This window comes from Canis lupus, unplaced genomic scaffold (assembly GCF_011100685.1).
Source record: "Canis lupus familiaris isolate Mischka breed German Shepherd unplaced genomic scaffold, alternate assembly UU_Cfam_GSD_1.0 chrUn_S1826H2023, whole genome shotgun sequence".
NCBI lineage: Eukaryota > Metazoa > Chordata > Mammalia > Carnivora > Canidae > Canis > Canis lupus.
In genome coordinates, this window is record NW_023330685.1 from 59,655 (window position 1) to 65,654 (window position 6,000).

Consider the following 6,000-nt stretch of genomic DNA (forward strand, 5'->3'; position numbering starts at 1 on the left):
CAAAGACTGCAGGCTACACATGTGGCAGGAGGCAGGTGTCACAGAGATCACTCTGCAGAGAGTGAAGCATGGCAAACAAACTTACGGACTGGCCACCCTCGGGATGATTTATAAGCTCTTTCCAGGGCTTTATACAGATGTGAGGGATTATTAATGGCAGGAGATGGAACCTAAACATAGCGTCTGCAGTCAATTCTATCTGAAGGTGTGGGTCCAGTGTTTGCTCAGGGGTCTGACCTCTGTCAGGGAGGCAGGCGAGACAGTATCTGCAGAACCAGGTTTGCAGTATCTGCAGACAAAGGTTTGAAGAACTCCCTGTGCAAATCTAGTAAGTGAAAATCCCACCCTCTGTCCTGGCATCCACAGACTCGTGTTTAAAAACATTTACAATCACAGGGGCGCCTGGGTGGCTCCGTCAACGGTTAGGCGTCCGCCTCGCTCTCAGCTCAGGTCTTGATCTCAGGGTCCTGAGTGCAAGCTCCATGCTGGGCACGGAGCCTGCGTTTAAAAAAAAGAAGAAGAAGAAGAAGAAGGAAGAAGAAAAGGAAGAAGGAAGAAGGAAGAAGGAAGAAGGAAGAAGGAAGAAGAAGAAGAGGAAGAAGAAGAAGAAGAAGGGGCAGCCCAGGTGGCTCAGTGGTTTAGCGCCATCTTCAGCCCAGGGCATGATCCTGGAGACCCGGGATCAAGTCCCACGTTGGGCTCTCTGCATGGAGCCTGCTTCTGCCTCTGCCTGTGTCTCTGCCTCTCTCTGTGTCTCTCATAAATAAATAAATAAAATATTTTTAAAAAAAGAAAAAGAAAAACAATATATGCTTTCAATGCTACCTCCTATCACTGTCGGGGAAATGCCAATCAACACTGAGGCCAAATGCCACTGTACACCCACCAGGATGGCTAGAATCCAAAGGATGGAGGGTAACAAGTGCTGGCAAGGCGGTGGAGAATCCAGAACCCCCATGTGCTGCCGCTGGGGATGCACAACAGTGCAGCTGCTATGGACACCAGTCTGGTGGTTTCTCAAAACATGGTGTTAGTACACAGCCCCGCACTTCCACACCCCGGTGTCCATGCTAGAGAACCAAACACGTGTCCACCCAACATCCTGTACAAGAGGCCACCTCTTGCTGTGCACCTGCCAGACCAGTTTAGGGGTAAACCAGGAAGTGGCCACTTGAGGCACTTGAGATGTGAAGAAATTTACCCAAAGTGCTGAAGATAGAAAGAAAGCCCCCTGGGTCTATGTGGCTTGGCATGCTGTGGGGCTGTGGACCTGCTTATTTTTCCTGGCACTGCAGAAACCACCTCTGGCCGCCTCTGGTGGAGAGTGCCCACCTGGCAGCCCAGCTGACGTGAGCTTGCATGAACCTCCCGGCCTGGAACACACCTGGGCGCTGCACCCCCAGGCTGAGCATGGGAACCATGTGACGTGCTACTTTAAAAATCATGAAGCCCACTACTGGAGAGAGAGTCTACAAGGTCTGCACCAGAGAACTTAAGCATCTTATGTTAATCTGCTCTCGGAAAGACACCAAGATCCGAGTTGAGAGCAACGACCTATTTATGGCAATTTTTATAAATTCACATCACTGGTCTATTATGCGGCTGTTCCTACAGCTTCCCAAGCCAGACCCCCACTTGGGCCTTGGCCGGGAGAGCCTGCTAACTCCAACTCACAGCTGGGATGCCTTTGCTCTCTCTCCATTCCCATCTTCTGGGTTCACACTTAGCTTCAAACTCCCCTTCTGCAGGCTGCCTTTGACCCCACATTCCCAGAGAACCGAGTTCCACCAGGTTTCAGCTGGTGATTCTCCCCACACAGGCTGGAAGGTGACTTTCATTTGTAAATCTTTCATTTAGGTGGCGTCTGGGTGACTCAGTTGGTTAAGCATCTGCCTTCCGCTCAGGTCACGATATCAGGGTCCTGGGATCGAATCCCTGAGTCAGGCTATGCTCAGCGGGGAGTCAGCCTCTCCATCTCACATGTGCACGCTCCCTCCCTCTCTCTCTGATAAATAAAAACCTTTTTAAAAACTTAAAAAAAATCTTTCATTTAATCTCCCAACGGAAGTGAGGAGCGTCTCCAGGACACAAATCCTTGTTCTACTCTGAATCCATTGAGGACGACAGACAGACAGCTCTCTAACACTTAATGCCAAGTGAATGCTGCCGGCGGGGGGTGGGGGCTGACGTAACACATACCTTAGTTTCAGTAAGACTACTTTAATTTTGATAACTGCCCAATGCCACTCACCACATCTTTGGACAAAAAAATTGTTCTGTAGTTCATTTTTCATATGTGCCTGCTTTGTCCTCCTCCTCCATCAACTCTTCCTCACCATAATTTGTTCACACAAGGTCAGCGGCCAGCAATCATAACATCAGCCATCCCTAAGCTAGTCCCCTTACCCTTCAGGAGGAGCTGGCCCAGTGCCACCCCCATCTGCCAGGATTCTGGGGCAGGCAGCTGGCTAAGGAAAGGAGGTAAAAGGTCAGCACAATGCAAAGTGCTTAGGCTGGCTTCCAAAACAGCCCGGGGGGGAATTCAGATATGGAAATCACCTCCGTAATAAACAAACAGTAAAACCTGCCCTGTGATATCCAAAATATGTAATTAGTTGCTGTCAGAGGTCTTTCAACCTAACCTTAAAAACAACAGATAAGGAGAGAGAAAGGTAGGTAGGCAGACAGACAAATGCAGCAGATTCTTTCCTGTGCTTTTAACAATGAAACACAAAAATATTCCTTCTACCAAACTGTAGCTACTGGACAACATGACCCGCGTCTCACCCGCGTTACCCATCTGATTCCCAGGAGAACCCAGGGAAGGGGCACAGAATTTACCAAGGGGCAGATCAACGTGCAGGTGCCAAGACACCTGCCCAAGGTCACAGCCAGCAGACCCACGTCCAACTCCAAACACCACGTGCCTACCTCCCAAGTTAAGTGGTAGGTACTCCATTAAAAGTTCCACGTAAGATTCCTAAAGCTACACAAATATAAAATTAGGTCATCCTGTTGTACCGAAACGATGTGATTGCAGTCAGCAATAAAACTACAGTAACTACAAACACGATTGGTGCCAACGCTAAATTATTCACAGGAACCAGCCTCTCCACTAAATTGCACAATTCACGCGCGCACAGGAGTGGGCTCAGCCTGCTATTAAAAATCCACGCAAAGGGCGGCCCATCTCATCTAGCGGGTCAACAGCTGTGTTGGGAATCCTTTGAGGAAAGGTTACCCACAGGAAGCAACGGCTTAGCAGCCACGTGGAACACCAGGCAGGGGTCTCCAACAGCACAGGCCGTACTCCTCACCAGGGAGGATGCTCGGGCCTCCAACCCTGGAAAAACTCTCCAGAGGAGACACTGTGGGCAGAGCCTGCAGCAACGGTCTTTCACGGGGCACCATTCACGTTTATGGGGTAAGGATGCTGAGTCAAGGCAGATTATAGAGGGGAATTCTCAATCATTATAGTTTGTTTTATGGCTCCGGAAAAAACCCAACTTCTGCCCACGGAGCTAGGCATAAAAATAAAGCAAATTCAAATGTACACCTGCTATCGTGCCCACTCTAGTAAATATGGCCAATCAGAAAAATACAAAGAAATATGATCCACGCAAGAGAAAAGAATTCGGGAAAGGTCACCGAGAGTCATGTTTTTATGAAGAAAATACAAAATGCCTCACCAGGCCCCAATCATCTGTTGCTCCGCTCAAGTATTTTTCTCCAGATGCAGATCCATAAGCACCTGTGTCACCAGCCATGCCGATGGCGGCCCCTCTGCTGGAATGAAGCATGCCTCCACCCCAAAGAGATCCCTGAACCTCTGCTCAGAGCAAGATATCGTTCCCCACAAATGTTCCTGACACCAAGGGCAAGGTGGCTTCCCTCGCACGCTCCTCACTCTGGCACCCAGAGATGCCGCTGACCTTGCCAAGCCCCAGTTCCAGCTCAGGGCCTGGAGAGGATGGTCCTATCCATAAAAACATGCCTGAGGCTATGGTATTATTTGCTAAAACTCATGCCTACTTCATACCCTTGAAACTATTTTCACATCTGGCCTCTTACTGGATCCTCCCCACTCATGAGACAAATCAACAGGTGTCAGAGGCACCATTTTACAGATGAGGAACTGGAAATCCAGAAACACATATAAGGCTGATTCAGTGTCATATCCAGGGGGGTGGGGTGGGGGCAATGCTAACACCCAACACTGCCTGCACAGGGGTCTGGGAAGCAGCCTGGGACAGGGAGACAGACGGGCCACAAGGTTTGGAGAACACAGATCTGGATTCGAACTCCAGCTCTGCCACTTAGCCGTGTGTGTGTGTGTGTGTGTGTGTGTGCACGCGCGCGTGCGTGTAGGAGACAGGGAGACAAGGAGACAGAGAGGGAGGCCTTGAACAAATGTCACTGCCTTATCCTAACATCGTTTCCTGGCACATCAAGTATGCAGAATATGCCCCCCTCACATCAAGTAATAGGCCTGACACCACAGTATGTAGGAACACACTGTACCTTCCGAACTATGGTCCCATGCTCCAGGAACGTGGGTTTCCACGTGTATCTGCCCTCTACTTCTTTCCTAGACCCCTCTCCCCCCTCTCCCCGTTCCCTGCACGCCCTGCCAGCATCAGATACCTCCCAGACCGACCTCCTCACTCTGGTATTCAGCTTGCAGGAGCGCTGCTGATCCATTTCTAGTACACCTTATCGTACCCTAACCTTAACCCCCCATTGTACAACAGAGTGTTTTTGAAAAAATAGAAAGAAACCAAAACTCTTCACGTTAAATCTTTTTAAGGGCAGTAGAGGAGTTGACATTTAGGAAAATTAGTGACAGATGCGTTATCTCATAAATGAGGAAGACTTTCATAAAATGTAAAGTCAGAGTTACAGCCTAAGAAAACTTCTTAAAGGCAAGGTTATTTTGTGTTTGCTTTTAACCTAAACACGTATTACCTTTTACTGGGGCAGTGGGAGGAGGTGCCAGGGCTTCTAAAGAGAAGGAATTAACCCTCAGAACTTGACTCCTCAGAAACTGGACGAGTCCCATCTGCATGGAGCCGTATTTCTCACCAGGGCACGGAAACAAAGAGGTGACCAGACAGGGGTGCGCTGGGGATCAACAGCCTCCTCGGGACTCAGGAGGAAGCCAGTAGACTGGTAGGAAGAGGAGGTCACTGGTCCCTCCCTTGATGTGGGAAGTATGGAGCTTGCAGGTCTCCCATCCAGACATCCCTGAGCACAGTCACAAGGCAAAACAAGGGCACCGGGCAGGTGGAAGAACGTAACAGCTTCCTCTGTCTGCTGCTTGCTTCCCTGGCACAGACTTTCACAGCCCCTAAGGACCCCACCGCATCAGAAAAGTGCAGCAATCTAGGGGAGAACGGATCCCAAATGTTCTTCACTGGATTAATATCTGAAAGGCCACTTTGGCTCACAGGAATCAGCAGGAAGGCAAGTTTAAGAGTCCCGTGGGAAGCAAAGGTAGCAGGTGGCACTCAGGGACGGTCAGAAAGAATCTAGAACACTCAGGTTCCGGGGGACAGGTGGGTGGTGAACCCACAGCATTGGTGGTATGGAGTCCTCTTTTTTTACCTGAGTTACCTGGTGTCCAACAACTAGTTGATAATCTTGTGCAATCTCGCAGCCTTCCACGGTGGCAAATATACTGTACACTGAGAGAGGCAAGCCTAAAGCAGCAGCAAAATTTCAATTGTTGACTTCCAAAAACAGGCAGAAAAACAACCCACATTACAGGAAAGTAAAGGTGGACATTCCAGAGAACTGAGGCTCAGGATCACCTTACCCCAAAAAGGTCAGTTGGCTTCCACCCAGGGCCTGCTGGGAACCCAAGGTCCACCCATATTTGCGCTGGGTAAAAGGTGAAGTTCACAAAAAGCGGCATAAACGTCAGAAATCAACAAAAAGAACATATTCTTTACTTGTGTTAATTACCAGATCTTTTTTCCTTCCTTTCTTTCTTTTTTTTTT

General features: G+C 49.2%; 1 long non-coding RNA gene across 1 annotated transcript in view; it reads right to left on the reverse strand.

Moving 5' to 3' along the window:
* The window catches only part of LOC119878688, a 53,145-nt gene extending 47,416 nt beyond the window's left edge, over positions 1–5,729 (reverse strand). The window contains exon 1 of the long non-coding RNA XR_005387073.1: positions 5,605–5,729. This is a non-coding gene — a long non-coding RNA (uncharacterized LOC119878688). The remainder of the gene's footprint in view (positions 1–5,604) is intronic.
* Between the last annotated feature and the right edge of the window lie 271 nt (positions 5,730–6,000).